Source organism: Balearica regulorum, chromosome Z (genome assembly GCF_011004875.1).
Source record: "Balearica regulorum gibbericeps isolate bBalReg1 chromosome Z, bBalReg1.pri, whole genome shotgun sequence".
Classification (NCBI taxonomy): domain Eukaryota; kingdom Metazoa; phylum Chordata; class Aves; order Gruiformes; family Gruidae; genus Balearica; species Balearica regulorum.
This window is the reverse complement of record NC_046220.1, coordinates 49,869,531-49,883,621: the sequence shown is the minus strand read 5'-3', so window position 1 is coordinate 49,883,621 and position 14,091 is coordinate 49,869,531. Positions and strand designations below refer to the sequence as shown.

Here is a 14,091-nt window from a genome sequence, read left to right as displayed (position 1 = left end):
ATGACAAAGACAGAAATAATCGTTTTATTGGATGATCAGGGTTTTAAGTCTGTGACAAGCAGAACCAAATAGGCTAACATGTTTCACCAAAGCATTACAGGAATTGCTTATGGGGATATTGCAACCCTGACTTTGTTAAATTCTCTGTATTGCTGGCAATAACACACAAATATTATATTAATGCATAAAAAGAACTTTGTAGGTGGAAATCTTGCTGTAATTGATAAGTAGCAGCATCACTGGAGCTGAGAGTGCAAGGTAGATGGGAGATTGATCACCCATCGATTCCGACTCAGAAAATAAATATTTACTGGTTAAGAAAAAGTAGGCCACATTTATGTAGGCTAGTATTTATGTGAGTTCTGTTACAAAAGAAGTCTGAGAAATTGTGTGAATATTTTTTTAATTAGTCTGTGTGATAATCCATACCACTGTGGTAAACTTGCTACCAGAGCAGAGCTAGTTTAAAGCAACCTTGGGCATGTAGTCCACCCCATGAAGAATCAGGCCATGAAGCAGAGGTGAAAGGGGATTGAGGTGGCAGGGAGAGACTAAGAAGCTTTCATCCACCCCCAGGGTTGCAATTGAGAAAAGAGAAAATTACTCCCTTCCTTGTATATACATCTCCTCTCTCTCCAGTCTGGAGGAAATTGCCTGTCTGCAGAGGTTTAATTGGCACAGGATGAAGAACAGCATGTGTTCTGCAAAATGGCTCCTCTGGTAGGAGCAAGGAGGACTAAAACTCAAGGCTGCAGGCAGCGTGGCTGATGGAAAGGGAGACAAGAAAGAAAGTTGATGTGTCTCCCAGGCAGACTGTGACAGAATAACTTCCTTATTTCCTGCAAGCTTCTGAAGTACTACATCTACTAATGCCACTGTATTAAATACAATGGTATGTTAATTAAACTGATAGTATTTAGTGTATAAAGATCATTGCTTTATAATCATTAATTACAACAGTCTTAAGACTTCCAGAAAGAACACATGAAAAAGAAACAAATAAAAGCTTTAGTGTTTTCTCTTTGCTTTAATCGTAAGGTGCTTCAGGATTACAATTTAAGAAATCTTGATCCGGGAATCTGATGGAAATTGAGGCTAAAATACTGTTCTTATAAATGCTGATGAAGGCATTGCTATTGACTGACAAGTCCAAAACTTGTAATACACTGTGGCTGTGAACTTAGATCCCTGTTATAGAAGTTCCCAAAATGCAGTCTGTGAACCACTGATAGTTCCCAGATCTTTTGCTGACGGCTTATAGAGCGAGCTGGCTGGTCTCATAGTGTTGGCTCTTCTCTCTGTTTTCCAGCTGCTAAAGTGCATTAACAGAAGCTAAAAATATAGAAAACACTTTCCTAAAATGTCCTTGATGTGTAAGTGACAGTTGGAACATGCAGTTGTGGTGGGTAGAGGAGGCAGTCTGCTGAAAAGGCAACCGGGACAGTGACGAATGTCTCAGTAGACAAGGGAATGCTGTCCGCAGCATGAAGAAAACGCTGAGAAGTCTTGCCCAAGAGAAGGAAAATTCCCTCCTAATATATTTAGCGAAACTATTCCAGTGATATTTCTTGAACCAAAAGAGCCCAGCATGCTTAGAATTTAATACATGTCTAGAATTTAATACAGTTCGAGATCTTGTTTAGCTTAAGAAGGGAGAACATTTAAAGAGTAGAACTTCCAAGCTTAAGGTTGCTTCTGCTGCAGGCACTTCAGTTACATGTGGCACTCTCTGTAGCCTCTCTCAAAGGGTCAGTCTCTTCTGGTCCACAATTGGTTTAGCTGGTTTAATACACATAAACAAAAGCATTGAACCACCGCATCTAGTCAGCCTTTCTGGAGGGTCAGAAGGTATACACCTCAAGTCAGATACTGTAGGAGTAGTCAGTGAAGAATAATTTCATTCTGGTTTTGTTTCATCATTCTTTTTGGACACTTAAGAAGAATGATGCTTGTGTTGGGTTTGCATGGCAAGGTTTTGGTAGCGGGGGGGGGCTACAGGGGTGGCTTCTGTGAGAAGCTGCCAGAAGCTTCCACTGTGTCTGATAGAGCCAATGCCAGCCAGCTCTAAGACAGACCCGCCGCTGGCCAAGGCCAAGCCAATCAGTGCCTCTGTGATAACATATTTAAGAAGGACAAAAAAAAGCTAGAGAGCGCACTTTTGCAGCCGGAGAGAGGAGTGAGAAGATGTAAGAAACTCTGCAGACACCAAGGTCAGTGCAGAAGGAGGGGTAGGAGGTGCTCCGGGCGCCGGAGCAGAGATCCCCCTGCAGCCTGTGGTGAAGACCATGGTGAGGCAGGCTGTCCCCCTGCAGCCCATGGAGGAAGGATGAGGGGGTGTAGAGATTCCACCTGCAGCCCGTGGAGGACCCCACGCCGGAGCAGGTGGAGGCACCTGAAGGAGGCTGTGACCCATGGGAAGCCCATGCTGGAGCAAGCTCCTGGCAAGAGCTGTGGACCCATGGAGAGAGGAGCCCACGCCAGGGCAGGTTTGCTGACAGGACTTGTGACCCCGTGGGGGACCCCATGCTGGAGCGGTTTGCTCCTGAATGTCTGTACCCCATGGAAGAGACCCACGCTGGAGCAGTTTGCTCCTGAAGGTCTGCACCCCATGGGAGAGACCACGCTGGAGCAGTTTGTGAAGGACTGTAGCCTGTGGGAGAGACTCACGTTGGAGAAGTTCGTGAAGGACTGTCTCCCGTGAGAGGGACTCCATGCTGGAGCAGGGGAACGATGAGAGGAGTCCTCCCCCTGAGGATGAAGAAGCGGCAGAAACAACGTGCGCTGAACTGACCGTAACCCCCACTCCCCGTCCCCCTGTGTCGCTGAGGGGGGCGGAGGTTGAAGCCAGGAGTGAAGTTGAGCCCTGGAAGATGGGAGGGGTGGGGGGAGGTGTTTTAAGATTTGATTTTATTTCTCATTCCTCTACTCTGTTTTGCTTAGTAATAAATTAGATGAATTCCCTCTCTAAGTTCGGTCTGTTTTGCTCATGACGATAACTAGTGAGTGATCTCTCCCTGTCCTTATCTCGACCCACAAGCTTTTCGTTATACTTTTTCTTCCCTGTCTAATGAAGGAGGGCAGTGATAGAGCGGCTCTGGTGGGCACCCGGCCCTCAGCCAGGGTCAACCCACCACATGCTAAAGGGATCTTCACTGTTGCTGTTCTTTTTGCTCCCTACTGAGAATAAATGTGGATAGACTAGAAGACTTCATTACTCACTTAATGCTTCACCTTGAAATTAGTCTGTGGTATCATCATCCTATTCAATCCTTAATTTTTCTGGTCTCTCCTGGAACAAAATATGGTAAAAGCTAGAATATACTGACAATACTTGAGATTTATGAAAACACTGAAAAGTGACGGTGCTTGTATAGCAGCTGAGAGAGCTTTATAATTTCCATTGAAATTCTGTCTTAATATCTTAACACGTTACTATTCTGAGTCCATTGAAGAGAGACAGAAAACCTGAACCACAGAAATTTTTCTTCAAGTATTCACAGCTGTATGAAGTCAGCAAAATATCATGCTTAATATTCTTACAGAAGAAAGAAGAACCAGGAAGAGTTGCACACAAAAATTGGAAGATTTCATCCATATTGAAATCCCAAAGCAGCTGAGTTTCCTGTGGTTTCAGACTTGTTGAGTTTTTTGCTTATTGTGTCAAGAAGAGGAGCAGAAAAAGAGCTCAGTCCCTTTTCTCCTGGAAAACAGCATAACAAAATTTCCCATTTTGCACAGAACTAAGAATTAGTGAAACATTGTGGAGCTGATTACTAAGTTGTGAGCTAATAACTAATTTTCAGCACAGTAGGTACAGAGTAAAATTTCATATCATTAACTTGGTATACCCTTGTCTGATATTTCTATAAAAGAGATATAGCCTGTTTTGATGTACTGGGAGACCCAGCATGCTTTCTGCAGGAAAGAGAGGAATGAAGACCGTGACCATTTTAATTCAGTCATTCAGTTACTTAATTTGTGTCAATCAAGCTATATCACTTCCAGAATTACATAGCAGTACTTGAGCAGAGCAGTCTTCCCAGAAGTAAATGCAGAATAGCTGTTCAGTGTCTGGACGTTTCTTCTTGAAGCTCAGAAACAAAAGGGCAGATCACTCAGTTTTGCTAATTGCTATGTTTGTGTTCTAAATTACTTCAAAAACAACCAGAAAACCCTGTTTCAGTGTTGGCTTTACTGTTTTCAACAACAAAATGACTCACATCCAAAACGTGTCTTTTTTCCATACCCTCCACAACCCAAAATACAGAGGCAGTCATCATCCAATCAGATATAATTGCTTTTGTTTATAACAGCAACAGCATGAGCACCTCGTGGTAAGCCAACAAACTCTACTAAAGGGGTGAAAAAGAAATTGTAACTGTGTTATTAATTATAACTGCTTGATAGTTTGGTCAATGTGTGTTGAAAAGATTTGGTAAACATGTATGGAGAAGTGGAGAGAGAAGCAAAGCAATGAAAGCCAGATGGCTGAAAATGGAGGAAATTCCAGGCAATTTCTACAGCTTTGTTCTTGCATATTTTCAAAAGTGAACTTTTATTCCTGTACAACAAAGAACAGCTGAATGCTACAAAACCAAGAAAAAAAAAAAAAACTAGTGAAGAAAAAGCAGGCGCTTCTAGGAATAGCACATGATTTCACCCCAACACTCTTCCTTTACTCTTTCAAGGCTCTGTTGTTAGCAAGACAAGATAAAAAAAGCATCTGAGTGGTCCTGATACCTGACTGAAGGGTCAAGATAGGCTGAGTTAGGCTGAGGTCTAGCTCGTTGCACAGTATCTTCTTTTTCTCTTCCTTTTTTTCTCCTGTGTCCTTGTTTTGTGTTTGTGCAATAAATTACCTGTTATTATTATTTTAATGTTTATTTTGTGAATGCAGTGTTGTCCATCTGTTTTGATCTGTTTCATTTCCCAGTTGAAGTCAAACTATAAAGGAGAAAAAAATGAACATGTTTTCCGATGCATTTGGAGACATGAGGCGTTAGGTTGCTGGTAGGTCAGACTTAGTTTAAGATGTGCTCCCATGAACAGTCTTAAATGAATTCAATATGTATGGAAGGTCCAGAACATTCTCTAATTCATCAAAGGTGACGTCTGCGTGGGGGAGGGTGTCAATGCATATGCGTTTTGCATCACTCAGGTGAAATATTAGAGCATGTCTGCCTAGAACAATCCACTTCCAGCCACCCTTCTCTTCTCTAATGCCTGTGCTAACCAGAATTCACTGTCACTTGATATTTTTCAGTATTTTGAACAGATATGCTCTCACTTCAGCATTTCTTATTTTTGTTTTTTCTTATTTTTTTCTTAAAATTTATTATAAATTTTCTTGAGTGTTAATTTACTGCCTTGTCCTGGTTTCAGCTGAGATAGAGTTAATTTTCTGTCTTGTAGCTGGTATAGGGCTGTGGTTTGGATTTAGTAGGAGAATAATGGTGATAACACACTGATGGTTTTAGTTATTGCGAGGCAGTTGTAGTGTGTACACTAAGTCCAGGACTCTTCAGCTTCTCATGCCCTGCCAGGTGCACAAGAAGCTGGGAGAGCACAGCCAGGACAGCTGAGCCAAACCGGCCAAAGGGGATATTCCCTACCGTATAACGTCAGGCTCCGTATAGAACTGGGAAGGCTGGCTGGGAGGTGGGATCACTGCTCAGAAACAGACTGGGCATCGGGTTGGGTTTTCTTCTGCATGTGGTGAGCAATTGCATTTGTGCATCACTTGTTTTATTATTATTTTTATTATTGTTATTACTATTGTTATTGTTGTTATTATTATTATTATTATTATTATTTTCCTTTTCCTTTGTTATCCTAAACTGTCTTTATCTCAACCCATGAGGTTTTTTTGCAGTCTCCACCCGCATCCCCTTGGGGAAAAGGGTTGAGCAAGTGGCTATGTCGTGCTTAGTTACCTGCTGGGGTTAAACCATGACATGCTTCAACAGCAGGATTTCACTCCCAAAAGAAAGCTGTCCCAACAGTAATGATAAAGAGCATGCCTTTGCTTTTGTGCCAAATATGAAGTTAAATCAAATGTTTTGTACTCTAATGGCCAGGATTAACTTTTTCACTGCAGCATTAACCTTGTGAAATAAGCTACAGGGTCTTATAAACAGTTGATTGTACTATGCATCATCGCTTCCTTTAAAAAGGGGTGAAATTAAGAGCACCATTGTATCTTCCTTTACAGTACTGCTGAATTAACTTGTTATAGCAGTAGTCTGAGGAATACTCAATACTTTCAAACCTATTAACCTTTATGGATGAAAAGATAAGGTATGTAAAAGGAGAATAAACTGCTGAAAATGTACTGTACCATTCTGTACCATACTTACACATCAAAAAGATTCATGAAATAAATGGAGGAGGTACCTTCATTTCCATTCAGTTTGGAGTGGATTAAGTACCTACAGAAGGAGCTGGACTGATTAAACAAAGAGTGCTGTATCTGCCAACTAGGTCTGTCACATCTGCAGAAGCATAGCAAGCCCTTCTATTTGTATCCATGAAAATTTCCATCTTCAGTTACGTGATCTCCATTCCTCTGGCCTGTCTGCTAACGCTGTTAAGCGTCAAAGGTCCCTCTGATGGAGCAGAGCTGTGGTGTGCAGTTACCCATTAGAAATGTGACTAAGCTGATGTATTCTACACTGTAACCAGCTGTTAGTAGATCTTAGCCGTTCACAGTCTTGGGAAAGACTTGAACCACTCACACAGAGGTGAACAGCAATGCATTTAATTACCACCCAGTGGATCCGCAGATTTGCATTGTGATAATTACACTGGATGGAGGTTTGGGGTTTTTTTGTTGTTTTGTTAGGGTTTTTTTTTAATTATAATAGTTACACTGTTCTGGTTCCTGATCTGAACAAAGGTGTTTGGATATTTCAGACAAGTTCGTTCCCCTTCTCATGAGGAAGCAAACTGTACTGCCTAAGGCAATTATTTTCTCCGAGATCTAAGAATCCAGTTCCTCATTCAGGGAAAGTTAGGGGAGAAGTGTATTAAGTTGCCATTCTGTAGTCTGTGGATTCTGCACGCCAACCTGTACTGATACAACTATCTAGATGAAGATATGAAGTGTTTTAGTACAAGTTTTCCCATGTACATATATAGTAACCTTTCTGACACCATCACTTTGAATATAATAACTTTTCCTTCCATGCAAGTCAAGATCAGATCTGGGTTGATACTTCCATGAATCTGAATACTTTACTATTGTTGTTTTGGTTATTTATGGGTGTTATATGAATTTAGAGCCTCCTCACTCTGTGTGAGGACCTCCTGTGTGTTTAGATCTCTTCATGTCAACATGAGAAAAGCATCTTTTATTGCGGAAAAGTGAATGAGTGAATAAATAGATTATCAGTCACAGTTTCAGGATCTCAAAAGGCAAAGTGAAAAGGAAATATTGGATCTGGATGTGTCCTTGGAACAATATTCTTGCACTGCCTTACTAACTGTGTATTGCAACAGGGACATTGAAGGGAATTCAAACATAAGCAGGCATTAGGAGTTTCCTGAGCTCAGCCACAGTGCCTTATAGATATATATACCTAAGTTCAACTGTTCTCCCCTTCCCTTACTAGAAAACTAGAGAAAAACCTTGTATACCTCATTTTGAGAGACAGCCTGATTTTGAGACACAGCCTGTTTGTACCTTCTACAGTGGCAAAATAGTTCACGAACAGTTCATTCTAAAAAAAATATTATCCCTGTAATGCTGCCAGCCAGGTCAGCAAGAAGCTCATGTTATCTGCTGGTTTTGTGGCAGTACTGCTTATAAAACTTGGACCTGCTAGAGAATTATTTAAGCCCGCTCACTGTTATCTGAACACTGTTTCATTCATGAATCTGCTTTCTTTGTCTATTCAATCCAGTGACATGTCCTTTACTTCTTTCCTGCACTGATCATTTCAGCAAAGGCATCCTTAGATTTTAGGAGAGTCTTGTTACTCTGTGGGACAAAATCACGTGTTGATGAATATTGATCTTACAGGTTGTGAAGTCAGGCTTCCTGTCTATTCTTTCCATGCCATCTACATGCATTTGTACTATCTCATTTTTAAAATGCTTCATTTTAGACAGTATTTCAAATTACAGATTATCAGTTCATTGCAGATCTTTCTCACCTGGTGACCCTTTTCTTTCTTTGTCTTCACTGTCTGTAAGCTTGTTGATTTCTCCTTCAGGAACAGCTGGTTTTTAACATTTTCCATACGGCGTAAAGTTAGGCCTAAGAAAAGGTGTTGGCCTATGAGATGGTCCATCCCGGAGAGCACCTGTGTGAAAAGAGCCAGGGGGTCTTCAACATAAAGCAGCTCTGTCATGGGCAGCAGGGTGTTAAACTGTCCCTCTGCTTCTTTGCAGAAGAACCATATAAGAGCACTTCATGGCCTGATGTGCACAATTTATTTCATAAATTAGCAGTTCTTGTGTTTTTGCATTACTTCAGTGTGGGTTTAAGGCAAGGGGTATTATCCTGCTCCGCTGTCCTTCCCAAACTGTGTGTTCATCCCTGCATTCCTCATTCAGTTTCTGCCATCTGCCGTTACAAGTGCAATTCGTGCAATTTCTGTCCTATTCTTCAAACCTCCCTATATTAGTTCTTAACTAGCTTTCCACCTTTACACTAATTTACTCTGTTCCTCAACTGTTTCCTATGTTCACTTTCTTAAAGGGTCTACCAAGGACCTATCTCTCACTATATCTCATAAAATACTGAATGATGTCCTTCTAAGAAGTTGCTGCTTTAAGCATGAGCCCAAATCTAAACTTGAGACAAAAGCTGGTACGTGTTTGTCTGTCAAGCCTAATCTGATCTGTGTAGCTATATCAAAGACAGCCATTGCTATCATTTATCTCAATGCTGCATTTATCATACAGAGTAAAAGTCTCTTGTGAGGTACTTTTCAGCAGCCAGTATGTCTGCTAATCTCCCAAAACAGTTCTCTGCCAAACAAGTTCACTTACCTGAAGTTGTCTTTTCATGTTCCTCTGTGGTTCATGCATTCTGCATCTGCAGTAGTCCCCTGGAAGACCCACTAGACAACCTTCCACTGTTCAAAGTGTTGGCAGAAAAACACAAACCCTCTGTTCTAACCTGTTCTAATGGTTGATGTTTTCTGCTGTCAACTCAAGGGGCAGCAAGACTTTTTTAATGTAAGGAACCTTATATATATTGCTTGAAGCATGTCAGAAGGTTATTCCAGCAACCAAAATTGCTGTTTGTAGAGTTGTTGAATACTCTGTTTACCCTCTGTTGTTCTCTGACATTTGAGTTCCTCCTCTATTTTTTTCTGTTTGGCTCTGTTATATAAATATTGGCTCCCCGCCATGTTCAGCCATAATGAGCTGCAATATTCATTGATACCAATAAGTCTACAGAGTGACTGCAGGCCACTTCTGTCAGCTCCCAGAGCACTCACATTGAGCCTTTGATCTGCTTGCATGTGTTGGCTGCATAGGCATCTCTAATGGATTCCCTTCACTTGCAAGGAAGATGCTTTTTGAAGAAAGGCGCCTCACTCTCTGCTGTGCACAATGAGTACCTGAAACCTTCGCAGACTGTTCAGTTCCCTTATCATGTTGGTGATACTTAACAATAGATTTTGTCAGGCTGGCACTGAACAACAACTAAGCATGAATTATTTTTCTGTTGCTGCTGCTGCTAATTTAAAATTACTTTGCCTTTTCATTTTTATTTCTTAATCAAGTATTAACTTTTCAAAGCTTAGTTAAATCTCAGTTGTCCTCTGAGGTGTGTGTATACTGTAGGTATATTTGTAACGTTCTCTCTAACACAAACCAAACCACAGCAGTAGGGAGATCATTTCCTAGAGACTCAGATCCATGTTTAAACACCTGGGTGGAGGTTTTAGCTTTCACACTTCATTTTGAAGGAGCAGTCTGATTTTACAGTGAGTAATTTAACAGCTGAATGAATAATTAGCTGGAGTTATATTCTTACCTTTTATGCCCCTTTCTTTGAGACTAGTTTGATTATAAATCCAGGAAGTGACCTGGGAGTCCTCATCTCAATCCTGTAGCCACACTGCAGGCAAGTATGCTACCCAAACAGGATTGACAGTAACTCTTTCTCCTGTCACATTCTGGATGTTATTTAAGACCTGACACTGAGGATACTGGGTCAAGCCAAGATAAATCTGCTAAAGGACCCTCAAGAAAGTCTTTCACACCTATGAAACAGGAAGATTTGCCACAAACACAGCTCCAGATTGATTACACTAAAGGGAGGGAGCAGTTGTATGGGCTCCGAGTAGATTTCTCAGTCTGTAGCGTCCAACGGAGGATGCACAGGTTGACAGAGGACAAGAGGAAACCAGTATTGACATAGTACGTGATTTACTCAGTCTGTTGCATGCACATATACACAGCTGCCACCCAGCCCTTGTGCACTGAGGAACGTCTCTATGCAGGCAGGTGTCAGATGTGAAGCAAGACGCTTCCAGGCAAACCTCTCTCCACACTGGTGAATGTTTATTTTAGAAATAAGGAGAGTTCTTCTGTATCACTTTCATATGGTTTAACCACATGAAAATGACAATAATTTCATTTTTTCAGAACTAGTTTGGGAGGTCTTTGTGTAGAAGGGTGTTTACTTTTCTTGTGCAGTGTTCAATTTTCTTGGCAGTGCTTGAAGGGATTCTGTCAGGATGAAATCATATATGTCTAGAAAATATTCGTTACTTATAACACCTAACAGCTTAGAATGCTTTGGTTTTTACCATATATACTGTGCATATAGGGACTGATCCAAAGTTGTTGGCTCCATAGTGCTTTGGCTCAAGACTATACATTTTTCAAGTTCTACCTACATCATTTACTTTTTCCAGACTGACTATGGGGGTGCGAGAGTGCTTTGTTCTGAAGGCTTGTGGCTTCACTAGGGCCACAACTCTATTTCTAGCGGCTTCTCCTGCCGTGAGTAGCTGCTTAGTTGTTGGTGCCACTTTCTGGTCTACCTAGCTAGCAGAATTATAATGTGGGCTCCAGTGGCATTTCAAAACTGAGGCAACAGTGCATTATTGTTCCTGTTGTTATTCGTAATACGCTAATGCCTAGAGGTTCCTGTCAAACTGAGAGTCCCATTGTGCTAGACAGTACGTAAAGACAGAGTAAGAGATCATGCTTGCTGTAGGTCCACAACCTAAGCAGACAACATGGATGAATCATAGAATCATAGAATGGTTTGGGTTGGAAGGGACCTTAAAGATCATCTAGTTCCAACCCCCCTGCCATGGGCAGGGACACCCTCCACATTGCCCAAAGTCTCATCCAACCTGGCCTTGAACACTTCCAGGGATGGGGCCAAGAAGCTCAAGAGAAAAAAGAGTATTCTTACTATTTTTCAAATGTAAAGTTGAGACACACATGTGAGAAGAGTATGATCCGGCCCAGCACTTGAGTCTTCCCATTTGACTCAAAGGGTATATTCTACTCACAGACTGGCCTGTGTTTCAGCAGTTCTGGTCTCAGTCACCTCTGGGGTTTAGCAAAGAGCCACAAACAAGGTCCTGCTCACCTGATTCTTCAGTTCTTCACCTAACTGCTTGGGCACGATATGACACTAATACATTTCGTTCTGTCACAAGAAAGAAGGAAAGTTCATTTCTAGTCAAAATTAAATGAGCATGAACTTCTAAATAGTTCTATGCATGTTATGTGTTAGAAGCTTTTTTCTTTTCTTTTGAAACAACTTGAATTTGATCACAAATTTCCAGGGTATAGTCTAGTTGAATATATGGGCCTCACAAAATTTGAAACTCATTAAAGTATAATGTGATAAAGTTTAATTTAGGGTTCACAGGCAAGAATTTCATTAACTATGTCAAGACAATTTCTCTTATTAGGAATAGCATGGTTAAGCTGGTTTTTGAGAGCGTCTCTAACTTACATTAATGATACAGAATAATTGTGCTGTGATTGAAATCAAGATTTTCAGATTACTGGGCCTTTTTTGGCAATTGGAGCTTCCCAATTGTTCTCTTTCTTTTATTCATGCGAGCTGCAAATATTCACATTTTAAACATACTGACCACGTTTAATTGTGGAAGCTGCTTGTTTACCTGAAGTTAAGCACATGCATAAGCACTGCTTAGTCAAGCCTAATTTATTCAATGAAAATATTCCAGGAAATTATAGTTTGTCATTGGCCTTTTAGAAATTAGAATTTTAATTTGTAAAATTAATAGTATATTAAAGATTATTAGTCTAATTCATAATATGAACTGTTAGATTTCCCGACTGATGTTTTCCAGTTCACAAAATCTGTCCTTTGCTACTTCACTTTGTTAGATTATAGTTCCTGGAAGTGCAAGAAATTTAGCACTCTGGTTGGGCTTTTTGTGAATTTATGTCCAATTTTTAGACCACACCCTTAGCATTGTGTGTAAGAAAACCTAAAGGAAAACCATTGCCTTGAGCAGTCCAATCAGGTTCACTGCTTAGTTTGCCTATCTTCATATGCATTGTATGTCTCCATATACTTCACCAAATCTAAAGAAGCTACCAAGGCATCACAACAGTCTGCTGGAAGCAGGAGATTGTTCATTTGGAAAGTGAAGAGTTTCTGTGATCAGTTCTATATTTTGAATTTATGATGATACTTGAAATAAGCTGTATTTCGGAACCATCCTCTTCTCCCTATACATTTCCAGTGGAAACTTGTTTTCATTTATGTTCATTTGAAAAATGTGCATATATGTGTATTCTAATAAATGTATCGCTAATATACACGTATCCATTTCAACACATCCAGCCCTATGAATTGCCTTTTTCCTGTTACATTCCTCTCTGTTAGCCATGTCTGAATGTCTTCATGGTTTTGTATTAATATAGTTTTCCTTCAATCAGTTCAAATATTCGTATAACATATCATATATATGTCAGCCTCTGCAGAGGGTGAAAACCTTTTGAATTCTGTTTTTTATGAAGTACAGTAGTTGAAATATTTTTAAAGTCTAGTTTGTGCTTAAATACATAACCACTACATAGGTATTTAGGAGATGGAGACAGACAACTAATGGACTGATAGACCTAGAGTTAGGACAAGACAGGTGTTTAGGTGCACCGATGTGCCAAAGTCCTGCTCTAAAAAAGGCTAAAAAGACATTGTTTCTCTGTTGCTACATATTAGTATAGCTTTGGGCAATAGTGGAGGAGAAAGAAGGAGGGATAAAAAGAATGTTTTGGACCAAACCCATGCAATCTTTTCACTGGGCTCTGGGAAGCAATACAGGAACTACCAAACCAATGACTCTCAGCTGGACCATAAACTAGCAAGTATGCAGATTTTTCCTAAAGTCTGTACCCTAACAACAACCATGGTCAGTTCACAAAGATGCCAGTTCCAGTTGCACAAGGTTCCCTCAGCTTGATCCTGTAACCACCTTATTCACATTTTTAAGTATAGGAATATTTCCTACTTTAATTTTAATTCTGGTATTGTCAGATGCATGTAGGACATGATTATTCTTTTTTGTATGCCATACACATTGGAAGAGTAAGTTCAGTATGGCCAAAACACCCAAAAGAAAAAAAGATAAGGCCCATATGAGATAAGACAAGAATTATTTCAGTTAGCATCATGTGAAACTGTGTTACTACAGAAAAGTAGTATTTTTTAAAAACAAAAAGGATTGTCTGTAACAGTGCAAGTAGTTTAAAAACTAAATTGTATATTTAGTAGGATAATATTAGTTCAAAGTGTTGTAAGCACCATTAGCTGTTATAAAACAATTCTACAGCCCTGTGATTCTATTCTATAAGGTTACCACTGATCATCTGTGTGGTTTTTAGGAGTTTGAAATTCTGCCAATCATATATATCATTTATGGTTTTGGTTACTTGCACATCCCTACCCCACTTCGCATGTCTCTGCTCTGCTCTACGTTCTTTACTTTGCATCTATGAAAGCCCACAAAAGTCATTGGGGACTGTGAAAGTACAAGGGTAAGAGAGAATTTGACCTCATATTTCCTGAGCATCTCTAAGGAATCTCCTGTTTAAAGCAGCTGGAAAGAATTGTGAACAAACCGATGTTATGCG

General features: G+C 40.3%; 1 protein-coding gene across 3 annotated transcripts in view; it reads left to right on the top strand.

Moving 5' to 3' along the window:
• The window catches only part of ADAMTSL1 (ADAMTS like 1), a 206,526-nt gene that overhangs the window by 130,188 nt on the left and 62,247 nt on the right, over window positions 1-14,091 (top strand). The gene's annotated exons all lie outside the window — the stretch shown is intronic.